This window comes from Diabrotica virgifera, chromosome 9 (assembly GCF_917563875.1).
Source record: "Diabrotica virgifera virgifera chromosome 9, PGI_DIABVI_V3a".
Classification (NCBI taxonomy): Eukaryota; Metazoa; Arthropoda; class Insecta; order Coleoptera; family Chrysomelidae; genus Diabrotica; species Diabrotica virgifera.
Window position 1 is genome coordinate 117,202,966 of NC_065451.1, and position 13,700 is coordinate 117,216,665.

The following is a 13,700-nucleotide window of genomic DNA, read 5'->3' on the forward strand; positions in this document are numbered from 1 at the left end:
AACTTTTTCAGTGTGGCATTAGCGCTAAATTTATTAGATTAATTAGATTCCTGTACGCATCGGCTACCTTCCAGGTTCGCTCAAATTCACAATAGTCACGACAATATAAAATAACGGAAGGTGTTCTTCAAGGAGAATGCTTAAGCCCGACTTTGTTCTCAATTTTTCTTTCAGATGTGGAGGCCTTTTTTAGGGAGGCAGGGGCAAAGGGAATTAATATTAATGTTAATACTGATATGCTTCTATTACTCTATGCCGACGATTTGATAATATTAGGAGAATCAGAAGTTGACATGACCCGCAAATTACGAATATTGGAAACCTACACCTCACAGAATAAACTGACTATAAACACTTCCAAAAGCAAAATCTTAGTCTTCTCGAGGGGTGGCCATTTCTCCAAAGAGCGAGGATTCCTACTAAATGGTCAAAAACTTGAAAGCGTTAATAAATTTAATTATCTGGGTGTAACGTTTAGTAGTTCCTCGTTATTTCGAGAGATGGCCGTTACTACGATTGCTAGAGCCAAGCAGTCTATAGGAGCAGTAATGAACCTCTTGTCTAATGCAATAGTAAATTCATGGGAGACGAGAATTACATTATATAATTCCATTATTTTAAACTGTCTTTCTCAGTGTATATCTGTCTGGGGTCTGCGCTACTCAAATACTCTAGAACAAATTCAAACTAATTTCTTTAAGAGACTGCTGCATCTACCAAAAAATACCCCCAATACTTATGTTAGGCTAGAAGTTGGCCAAGTTCACTTAAAATACTTAATTTTTAAAATATCACTTAATTGGCTTGAGAGAATTTTACTTATGGACTCCTCTAGGTATCCAAGAATTTGTTATAACCGTCTTCGTCAGCTATGTAACAATAATGACAATAATGAGAATTATAACTTGGTAGTTCAGCTAAAAAATTATTTTTCTGAAATTGATGCAAAAGAAACTTGGGAAAATTTATCATGGGGGTTACTGAGGCATCAAAGAAACGGTTTGTTATTAAAAATGAAAGAAAAACTCTTCCAAGATGACTTATCAGCATTAACAAGTTCTCGCTATTCTTTGTACTATAAACATTTCTCACACAATAGGCAACCGCAAAGCTATTTACAAATAAAAACTCCCATATATATTACAAGACTTTATTCACAAATCAGACTTTGCTCTAAACTTTACATAAAATTTTATTATAAAGGGATTTCGTATCACATCGACCAAACTGAAAATTGTTCAATATGTAATTTACACAAATTAGAGACTCTTTCCCACATTTTGTTGGAATGTCCATTATACTCGTGTTTTAGATCACCCCTTATTCGATCATTTGTAGAGAATACCGAGAGCTTTTTTCTGTTTTTAAATACAACCCATTCTCCCACTGAGATTAAGGAACTGTGTACATTTTTTATTAATGCACTCAGATTGCGTTCATTTATATTAAATGAATAATTGTAACTAAATCTCCATTAAGCGTCGACTATTTATGTGTAATAATTTGTACTCAACCTCTTGTTATATGATTTTTCATTAGAAACAATAAACATATCTATCTATCTATCTATCTAAATTTTTCAGACAATACCTGGGAAACCAAAGGTAAAGTCAATATTGCACAGAGCCCTAATCCCGACGGAAGTACCTCCCTATTTAGTCTTTGTACTATAGACGATTTGTCTCCCGATCTTCGTGCCGTAGCAGAAGATACTATTAGGTGTTTCGAAACGATTACTAATGAGGAGCACTTAGGGCGAACTGACAAAATCCTAATGCACATAGATACCGGAGATTCAAAGCCCATTAAAAAGAGACAATACCCAATGTCCCCTTATATGGCTAATATATTAGGTCAGGAACTTGATGATATGCTTAAGTTAGGAGTCGTGGAACCTTCTAATAGCCCCTGGAGTTCCCCGGTACTACTTGTAAAGAAAAAATCTGGCGAGTACCGTTTCTGTTTTGATGGTAGGTCGTTAAATGAAGTTACTCGTTTCGATTCGTATCCGTTGCCTAGTATTGATCGCATCCTGTCACTCCTTAGAGGAGCAAAGTTCATTAGTTCTATTGATCTACGTAAGGCTTTTTGGCAAGTCCCTCTTGATAAAGAGTCTCGTGAAAAAACTGCGTTTAGTGTGGTAGGTAGAGGTCTGTTTCAGTTTACCGTCATGCCTTTCAGACTCTCCAATTCGGCCCAAACTCAACAAAGATTGGTAGACGCTATCTTTGGCCCTGAGCTCGAGCCCTGGGTATTTTGTTACCTCGATGATATAATCATCTGCTCCCCGAATTTCGATGAACACATTCGAATTTTAATGTTAGTTTTGGACAGGCTCAAGGAGGCTAAACTAACAATAAATTTGAAAAAGTGTGAGTTTTTCAAAACTCAGCTGAAATTTCTAGGATATATTGTGGGAGACAACTCGCTCCGTACCGATCCCGATAAGATATCTGCTATGGTTAGTTACCCCCGCCCTTCCAACGCTACCGAAATTAAAAGGTTCATTGGACTGTGTTCATGGTATAGGCGGTTCATTAAAGATTTTTCGTCTGTCGTCTCTCCAATTAACGATCTGCTCAAAGGGAAGAAAAAAAAGCAGAATATCGATTGGAATCCAGAAGCTGAAAACTCTTTCCTACATATAAAGGAGGCACTAGTTTCCGCACCCGTTTTGTCCCAACCAGACTTTACACAACCTTTCGTTATTCAGTGCGATGCAAGTGACACTGGATTAGGTGGTGTATTGACACAGAATTTAGATGGAGGAGAAAAGGTAATTGCTTATGCCAGTCGCTCACTCACTCGGACAGAACGCAATTATTCCGTTACTGAGAGAGAATGCCTTGCTGTGCCTTTCTCCATTGAGAAATTTAGGCCCTATGTTGAAGGTGTTAAATTTGTCGTTATCACTGACCACCACTCTCTGTTGTGGTTGAGTAACCTCAAAAATCCGTCTCGACGTCTGGCTAGGTGGTCTATGAGACTTCGTCAGCACGATTTCGATCTCATTCACCGCAAGGGATCATGTCACAATGTTCCGGACGCCCTTAGCAGGGCTCACGAACATGAAGTGGCTCCCGATCTATCGACTCATGTAGATCCCGTTTCCGACAAACCCGTCGTATGTTACGTTGAGGTAGATACAGATAGAATCGACCCCCCTTTCGATAATTTTCGCTCGAGAATACTCCGTGATCTCGATAAATTTCCCCAGTGGAAGGTCGATAACGATCTTGTGTACAAATTTGTTCCTACCAACTCGCCATTCGTTGCTAACGCAATTGAGTGGAAAGTATTAGTCCCGAAACCACAGCGCCCTGAGGTGATTAAGCCATGTCACGATCCACCTACGTGTGCTCACCTAGGTTTTTACAAAACCTTGTCCCGAGTGCAAGAGCGATATTATTGGCCGAAAATGAGGCATGACATTCTCCAATACGTTAGGTCCTGCTTAGTATGTGGCGCACAGAAAGCACCAAATACCGCTCCTATGGGACTGATGGGTCGCGAGAAAACGGCTGATCGTCCGTGGCAAGTCATTGCCGTAGATTTGATAGATCCGTTAACTAGGTCCAGGAAGGGTTACACGTGGCTTTTGGTGATTGCGGATTGGTTTTCCAAATACACTCTCTTGCACCCACTAAGGACTGCAACCGCCACAAATATCGCTTCGTATTTAGAGGATAACGTTTTCCTTATGTTTGGCGTTCCCGAATATGTCATTTGTGACAATGCTCACAACTTTACCGGCCCCCCTTTGAGGAATCTGCGAGAGATATAACGTCCGTAAGATATGGTACAGTGCCGTTTATTCGCCCCAATGCAATTTTGTGGAGCGAACCAACAAAACAATTGGTACCGCAATTCGGTCTTACATAGATGAGCACCGCGATTGGGACAAAAATTTGGTCGAAGATTCGACAGGCGCTAAATACAGCGAAACATGAAGCAACGGGCTATACACCATGCTTTTTAAATTTCGCCCGTCACGTCCCGATCTCCGGTAACTACTATCAGTCACACGGCCCTGCTCATGATGATTTTGAAATTCTCCCGGGAGACCGTCAAGCTTATGCTGCTTCCGTAAAAGGTCTTTCTGAAGTTTTTCCGTTAGTTCGACAAAGACTACACAAGGCATACACGAGGAATGCCAACGCTTACAATATGCGGAGACGCCCTATCCAATTTTCAGTCGGCGATACCGTGTGGAAGAGGAACATAGTGCAGTCAAATGCTGCTAAGAATTTTATGTCCAAACTAGCTCCCAAATTCGTCATGTGTAAGGTGATGAGGAAACTATCGTCTGTAGTGTACGAATTGAGCAATTTAGATGGTGTCAGCATAGGCAATTGGCACATCAAGGACCTTAAAGAGTACCACTCCCCTGACGATGAAGTCGACGATACATCGGATACCGAAGTAGACGAGTAAGACTGCACGAGGATAGGTTAGGGTGGTACTAGAATCCCACTCGCCGAGAGTCCTGCGGTTCCATCGCGTCAATCCGGTATTTTTTATGTAACTTAAGTCTTTCTGTCTGTTGCCGTAGTGGCATACTTTCAATTACCTGTCAGTCACCTCTAATATTCGTTAGGTTTGGTTAGGTATAAGTTTTCGTTAAGTTATCGAATTTCAATCCACATGTTACCGTCCGTTATGTTTACTGTCAATTGCCTCTAGTTACCGTAACGTTGTCGAATTCCAATTAATATGTATACCGTTCGTTACGTTTACTGTCAATTGTATATAGCCCCATTACGTTCTCGATTTCTCCTTCGTATGTGTATTATTCGTTAATCTTACCGAGATGTCCAAAGAAGACACTTTCTGTTTGGTCTGTATAACTTCTTATGTAATTCCATCCCCTTTTTTTTGCTGTACTCACTGTTAGTTCTTCGAGTCGTTACTGGTTACATTACTTAGAAAAACTGGTGACCCGTTTTCCCTCTCGGTGAGGGGTTGTGTAGCAGTGTATTATTCTCAGAAAATACACTACTACTTATGCAACCAAACTTACCGAGGCGCCGAGAACAAGACTGTCTTTTTTGACGTTTTTGAAAAAGGGGAGAGGTCTTTCAGTTTTGATGGTGGAAGTTTTTGGTCAATTTTTATAGAAAAATAAGTAAATGTCGTGCAGTTGATGATCTGGATCATTTAGAAAGAGTATTCTGGTTATTGAGTGGAGGAGAGTATTGGTTGGTGTTGATTTTTGTTTAAAGACAAGCAAATCTTTGTTGGAGGTTATGCAAAGGATGGATCAGTCTACACTGTAAGCCATATGTTTTGTCACTTTGTCAGCTACTGTACCGTGGAGGCTTTTAGTAGCAGTATGTTTGCCTGAACATATTATTTATTTGTAGAGTGGTTAAGTAAAGTGCCATATCTCAGGTAACAATTTTGACTTGACTTTATCTCAAAAATACTTTGGTGGTTATACGCGATTTTTTTAGATTGAGCGTTTTATAGATATTGGTAAATTTTATCAGTTAAAGTGGGTGGACTGTTCCAATAAGTACAGAACAAAAACCTTTTATTTTGGTGCTAGATTCGTATAAAAAATGATAACGTCTGTGTATTTAGTTTATGTTTAATTTATATCATTAATAATATCTATAATTTGTTGAGCTCAGCATCTCAGGTACCTACCTACATAAAACCTAAAGTGCCGACATTTTTTTTTGTTCAGTTTTTATAGTTTTTAATTCAGTTTTTATTAAATTTAATTTGGGTTAAATATACACACCGGCAAAATTAGCCGAACACGTTAAAAATGGGACATGTTTGATGTCTCGTATTTCATAAACCAGTGGTCCGATTTGAGTGACTCTTTCAGTGTGCCTTATTATTTAAGAATATCGTTGTAATAATATTGTTGCTATACAGGTAAATACCATTTTATACCGGGTGTACCAATCATACTGTGTTTTTTTCTTAAAGTTTGGAACACCCTGTGGAATATTCTAGCAGATGTAAAATATTAGAATTAATATTCGATTGTAGACTTAGGCTTGCTTAACATTTTCCTTTTCGATTCATTTACTTATGTGAGATAATAAAAAAGTTATGTGCGTTAACAACTATCCATGTTTTTCATCAATAAATCCTCATAGTAGGGGAGGAAAGTATACTAAATTTGCAGTTACTCGAGCGTTATGGGGACCTATTGGATTGTGAAGAGTATGTGCTTAAGTTTTCCATAAAGTGGGGGACTTTTCATTTTTTAATTTAATTTTCCATTTGAAACAATCATTTTTCTCCGATTATAGCGCTATCTATCCATAATTCGAAAAAATATGTCGAATAAAAGTTGCTTATTTTTACGTAAAGAATTCAAATCTGCAATAAAAATTGGGGGCTCCTATTTAAGATTTTAAATTAAAATCCCCTACCCCACCTCCGTGGGGCTCGTGACACCCCACGGAGAGAGGGGGGGTAAATTAAAAATTATAAATACGAACCCTGCGATATTTTGCGAAATGAACATCAGATCGTAAAACTGCAAAATACACCTATTCAATATTTTTCAAAAATCTACCGAATGGCACCAAACACGACCCCCCACGGAGGTGGGGTGGGGGTTACATTAAAATATTAAATAGGAGCCCCCAATTTTTATTGCAGATTTGGATCCTTGACGTAAAAATAAGCAACTTTTATTCGCAACATTTTTTCCTATTATGGATAAATGGCGCTATAATCGGAAAAAAACGATTGGTGGAAATGGAAAATTCAATTGAAAAATCGAGAGTCCCACACTTTATGGAAAACTTAACTTTTTTTGGTTGTAGCACCCACTCTTCACAATCCACTCCAGGTCCCAAAAAGGCTCGAGTAATTGCAAATTTAGCATACTTTTCTCCCGTACTATGAGGATTTATTGATAAAAAACATGGTTAGTTGTTAAAGCACATAACTTTTTTATTTTCCAACATAAGCAGATGAATCAAAAAAGAAAATGTTAAGAAAGCATAATTCTACAATCGAGTTTTAATTTTAATATTTTATATATGCTGGAATATTCCACAGGGTGTTCCGAACTTTAAGAAAAAACACAGTATGCTTGTTACACCCGGTATAAAATGACATTTACCTGTCTAGCAACAATATTATTACACCGATATTCTTAAATAATAAGGCTATAACATACTAAAAGAATCATTCAAATCGGACCACTGATTTATGAAATACGAGACATCAAACATGTCCCATTTTTAACGTGTTCGGCTAATTTTGCCGGTGTGTGTAGTACTATAAATAAGCGTTCTCTAGACAAATAGTACCTTTAGGTTTTACAAGTTAATTTTTTTATATATTTAACGGGTTTGTGTTTTCTATCTTGTTTGACTGTTTTATGTTTAGTTTTTTCTTTTGTTTCTTTGCTACATTATTGTTAAGACTTTTTTTATAAAATAAATTACGAATAATTGTCATTTTTTTTACGATTGTCATTTTTTTATTATCTTTATTTTTTTATTTTTTATTTAATCTACCTACATTTCAGATAATTTTACCGAGTAATTTGGCTATCAGTTAGTTCCTGTTCAATTGTATCCACAAGGTAAGGTAAGGTAAGGTAAAATCCTACGCAGGTAGGTTGGCGTCCAACTTTTCGTTTTCTTCTTCGTCTTCTTTCCAATTTTCTTTAATTTCTTTATCTACCGACCCCGACCCATCCGAATACTGTAAAGAGCAACGGTGCACTTATTCATATATGTCGGGACCTTCAGGCTGTAGCCATTTTATAGGCACCTAAGGTTGCCGCAGTGTTGATATTATTTTGTGATTCCAGGCCATATCAAATGCTTTATGCAAATCAAAATAAATTGCAATACATTTCTGGTTGTTACAGAAGGCGTTATTAATATTCGTTTCTAGATCTACTAACTTGTCGGTGGCCGATTTTAAAGGACGAAATCCAGATTGTTCATTAATCAGATACTTATTTTCTTCCAGACACCACAATAAACGTTTATTTATAATTTTTTCTAAAAGCTTACACATGACGCTTTCTATGAAACTTACTCCTGGCCTGGAGATGTGTCCTTTAAAGAATCTAATATATCTCTTATTTACCTAATTTACATGATTTTTGTTTAAAAATTATTTAAAAATGTGTAACTAATACAATTTTACCTATAAAACTCAAATTTGCACAACTTGCCTTTAAAACATCTTACTAAACGATGTTTCGTTCAAAAAAATCTCAAAAATTTAATTCGAATAATACGACGTCTCAAAAAACCTAATTTTTGAAAACTTCGTAATTTTACAGAAGTACTACTACTTTAAGACGATATTACTATATTACAAATAGCTTCAGAACGATATTACTCAAGTTTGAACAGATTTATAACAATTTTATAGGTGTTTTTTTAAAGCTTAGGATGTAATCTTTAAAATGCACTAAATTATTATACTTTAGAAATTAAATAAACAATTTCTTTTTGAGAAAATTAAGAAAGATAAAAAAATGTAATACAAAAACCGAAAATTACCTACTAAAAAATGTTTATACAAAGTGATCAAAATTTTTTACTGTAAAACTTACCTAAAATACATTTAATAATATGCTTCAACAATAATAAATGTTCAACAAAAAAAATTGGAACCTATTGATAACTTTTTTAACTTCAGTTGTGCGAAAAAAAAGTTATTCTTTATAAAATACTCTAGTAGTTGTATAGAATCTAGGATGCAACCATGAGATATCAAATTGTATTAATTATATACGAGGTATGTCAGAAAATATGAATTTTGCTCAAGAGTAAAGTATCTTTAAATTTCACTATATCGAAAATTGTTATAGAGTTGTTTGGAATTAAAAACTATGTTTCAATATTTTCAATTAGATCCGTTTAATTAAAATATTGTGAATTGTAAAGGCACTCTCAAGCAAAATTCATATTTTTTTACATGCCTATCGTATAAAATTTTAAAAAATTTGATAGCTGATGGTTGCATCTTTGATTTTATATCAGGTAGAGCATTTTATGAAGAATAACTGTTTTTCGTAATATTGATAAAAAAATAGTTATCATAATTGTAATATAATGATGATGGGTATCGCGTAATTCGAGAAAAAATTGAAAAAAAAAATTTCAATTAGAAGGATGTAATTGTATATTAAAACATAGTTTTTAATTCCAGATAACTTAATAACATTTTTTAATATTCTGGAATATAAAGATACTTTACTCTTTAACGAAATTCACATTTTTGACATATCTCGTATAAAACTGATATTTGATGGTTGAGTGTTAGATTTTAGACTATGCAGAACATTTTATGGAGAATTTTTTTTTTTCGTAAAATTGATAATAAAAAAGTTTCCCATATGGTTCCTAGCTACGCAGACATACTGTATAAGAGCTTATGTATAAGAAATTTCAAGTTGTAATGCCATATTCGGATTCAGCATAATCAAAAACAAGATAGAAACATATTTGATCAAAGTAACATGATGAATTCAACAATATTTTTAAAATTATTTATACAAAACAATTGTTATTGTTTAAACAATTAGCGGCAAAATCTGTGAGTAGAACTTTTTACTTTATCATGTATATAAACTAACAAAAAAAGTTTTAGAAAAATATAAGCTTGTTTGAATTATTTCGAAACGTTCTATCTTGACGTTATATTTTCGTTCTATCTTGACTCCCCTATATAGGAAATAAATAATACATTAATTAATACTCGCATTAAATAAAAAAGTATAGTTTTAACTATTTTAATGGGAAATAAGCCACAATATTATTAAAAATGATTTTTATTAAATGAGTCAAATTAAATAAATTATTAGAAGAATTTTTTTACTAAGCAACAACATTTTTGTTTATGTTAGTAGTATTTTGTATTTTGACAACGGCACCGGATTTGGGCGTCGAAACGTTAATAAAAATCATTTTTAATAATATTGTGGCTTATTTCCCATTAAAATAGTTAAAATTGTAAAAATGCCACAAGAAAATAGCTTCAGAACAACAAAAAAGTATAGATTAAAATATTTCCTCTTTGTTTACATAAATCACAAACCCTAACAAGACTTTTTATTTCTGCAATTTACTATTTTATTTCCACTTAGGAAATTGTTCCCAAAATACAAAACATTAATGAATTAAACAAATCTCTTCTAATAATTTAATTTTATCTGACTCATTCATATTGAAAATTCAGACATTATACATTTTAAAGTAGACAACTTTGAAATCATATTGCCAGTATTTATGAGTTTTGTTCCTGGGGCGACTTTATTGGAAGAGAGTTCATTCCATTATGCCGAATCAACTTTAACTTTAGAATATTTGTCAGAAAATCATAGCATGTGATTTATCTTTAAAAAGACAACCACATGCAGTGATGACAGTAAAATTGGCATTTTTTAATTTTTTTTCATTTCGTAATTCAAATTAGGAGCTCGAAAACAATCGATGTAGCCCAATATATTTACATACTGTATCTGTACATAAGATATTAGAGTACACTGAATTTTGGGGAACAGACCTTTGAAATGTTGTGCTGGCAGCAAGTTCCTGTCTTTTGTAAGAACTGTCTTAAGGGTCCTGGGCATAGCTAAATTTCAATGTAAAAGTTTAAATAAAATAAGGCAAAAACTATGGCATATATTGAGATAATTCTTTTTTTAATGTTGTTCTGAAGCTATTTCCTTGTGGCATTTTTATAATCAACTATTTTCAATGGGAAATAATCTGCAATTTTACCAAAAAACTAATGATTTTATTAACGTTTCGAAGCCCAAATCGGGGTTCGTTGTCAAAATATCAGTAGTATTTTGTATTTTGACAACGAAACCCGATTTGGCCTTCGAAACGTTGATAAAATCATTTTTTTGGTAAAATTGTGGCTTAATTCCCATTGAAAATAGTTAATTCATTTTTTAAACGAAAGAAATTAAAATGTTCTTGTGCTGTATTTGTTTTTAAATTATTAAATTGTTTAAACAATATGTGTTTTTTTATTTTTTTTGTTTAAAATTAACGTAAAAAAATTTAAATACAAATACGTCACTAGAGAATTTTTCCCACTTTCCGAATCTGTTTTTGTTTTCAACATTAAGTGTAACACAAAGCAACTATTTTGTTTAAACTTTTTAAAAAATCTCAAAGATTTAAAAAAAAACAAAAATAGAACAGTATCCAGGTAATAAATTATAACTAATGTAAATTAAGGTTGATAATAGATCATTGTTTTTTTAGATACAGACATTTCTGAAGTCATAGATCTTCCCTTCCCAGAAGAAAAAGAAGATATTGCTTCAATGAATGAGCCAGGTATAAAATTTTGGCATTGATTTATTGACTTGGTGACGTTGGCACCTCCCATGTTATGGCGGCGCCACACTTCGTTATGTGTTACTTGTTATGTGCCTTATTTGGTCACACAGGAAGAAGTGTGGAGGGTTCATTAGTCAATATTTGCTTTATTCGCATGCATAGCGCATAAGCATGAATAGCAAATATGCCTATCCATCCAGTTGTCTGTTTTTGACACACTTCAACTTCAAAGGACAAATATTTGGGCGCATACAGCGCAGCTGCATAACAAATAGCACATAGCGAAGTGTGGTTCTGCCATTAAAATTTCAAAATTTAGATCAGTACATGATTTTGCGCAAGTTTTGCCCAGGATGTTTTTCATTTTGCCCCCATTATTTAGAATCAAGGCAAAATAACAAAAACTAATGATCATAACTTGGGTAAAATAATGCAATGATTTTTATTTCGCAATTCCAACATTGGGGATGTCACCTTCACTAGGCCCAAAACTGGGCATAACTAGAACATAAATAGCATGAATGCATGATATCGATGCCTCAGAAGCCAATCGGTGTAAGTCAATAAGTGTTTAAAATGAGATACTAAGATGTTTCTCAATGTAGTTGCAGAAATATAAGTAATTATTAAAAACAAATAAACCCTCTTTATTTATCATAATGTGGGTAACATGTTCATAAATACAAACAAGGAAATAATATTATATATAATAATGTATGTATAAACTTCAATAAGTCATTTTTAGGGAGAGTTGACTTAGACCGTTTGACTTCTGAGGCATCCATATAATATATTAACTATGTGCAAACTAATTGACAGTTTAACTATTAAGAAAATGAGTGATCATTGTAATGCACATTATGAGACAGCTTAGAAATAGATATAAATGCAATGCTTAGGAAACAATTTAATTGCTTGTTGGAAAAATTTATTTCTTTTTAATAAAAATTTAATTTAATTAAAAAAGACAAACTTAAGAAATGAAAACAAGACAAAAAATTAAGTTGTTTGATATTAACAATGAACAATAATTGTTTTAGGGTTTTCTGGAGAAAAGGTTGCACACTGCTGCTTTCAACAAGGTATAATATCTTACTTTTTATTAGTTCTCTAATTTAGTAATATGTTTTATATTATTTTAGAGCATCAAGTCTTAATGGAACTGAAGAACCAGAATCATATGCTAAGGGGAATGATAACGTATGTTTTTTTTTTCTTGGGTTTGTATGACTGCGGACCTTAGGGTCCATTCGCCCATCTAACCGAGTTTGCTCATTTTTACATTAATTTCAACTACTCTATGTTTATTTTACTTCCCTATGTATACATTACAATATCATCATATCATTATTATTATTATTATTTTACATTCACATTTTTGACTTTTAGTTTTCATTATATTTTTCATCTTTTTATTCAATTATATTTTTTTTTCCTTTTTTTTGTATCTTTTTTATTTTTTTTTGTTATATATATATTTTTTTTTTTTTCCATTACGGTAAGACTAAAACCCGATTCATCCTCGCGGAGGTTATTCGTCTTCTTAATGGTTTCTGTTTTTTTTTATTACATTGTTTTTACATTTTTTTTTTACAATATTTATCTAATTCTAAATACAGATAGTTAACCATAGCTACTCATATTTCCAGTTTAATATTTTTAATATGTTCACATAATAAAATGACCAGTTGTGGATTATTACTTTGATTTAATAAGAATTTTAAATTAATTGGATGTATGACATCCTTTAACTTATAAATTTTGTCCAAAAAGATTTTCACTTGAGCTTGTATTAGAGAGCAATTTAATATTTGATGCTCTGCGTCTCCTATTTCTCCACAATTGCAATATGGATCGGTTTTTAAACGAATTTTAAATAGAAATTTGGGAACCGGTACGTGATTAAACCTCAAACGACAAATTTTTCTTATTGCATTTTTGGAAAGATTCCCCTTTATAAACCATGGTTTTTTGGGAATCGTTTCTTGAATTTCTTTGTAATGTTTGCCTTTTTGATTGTTTTTATTATCTTCTTCCCATTTTGATTTCCAAACGTTGTTAATAACTTTTTTATTTCATTTGTTGTACATTTGTATTTTGTTCCTTCTCCTTCGTGTATGGCCCTTTTAGCTAAGACATCAACTGTTTCGTTGCCCAGTATTCCACAATGGCTTTTGACCCATATTAGATGTATTGTTTTGAAATCTTTATTTAATTCTTCAACTTTTTGTAATATTTCTAAGATGATATAATTTATTTTAGATGTAGATTGAAGGTGCTTAATTTTTTGCAAAGCACTTTTACTGTCAGAGAAAATATAAATTTTCTTGTTTGGAAGATGTTGGCAGTATTTTAGGGCTTCTAATATGCCTATTAATTCAGCTGAGTATATGCTACTATTTG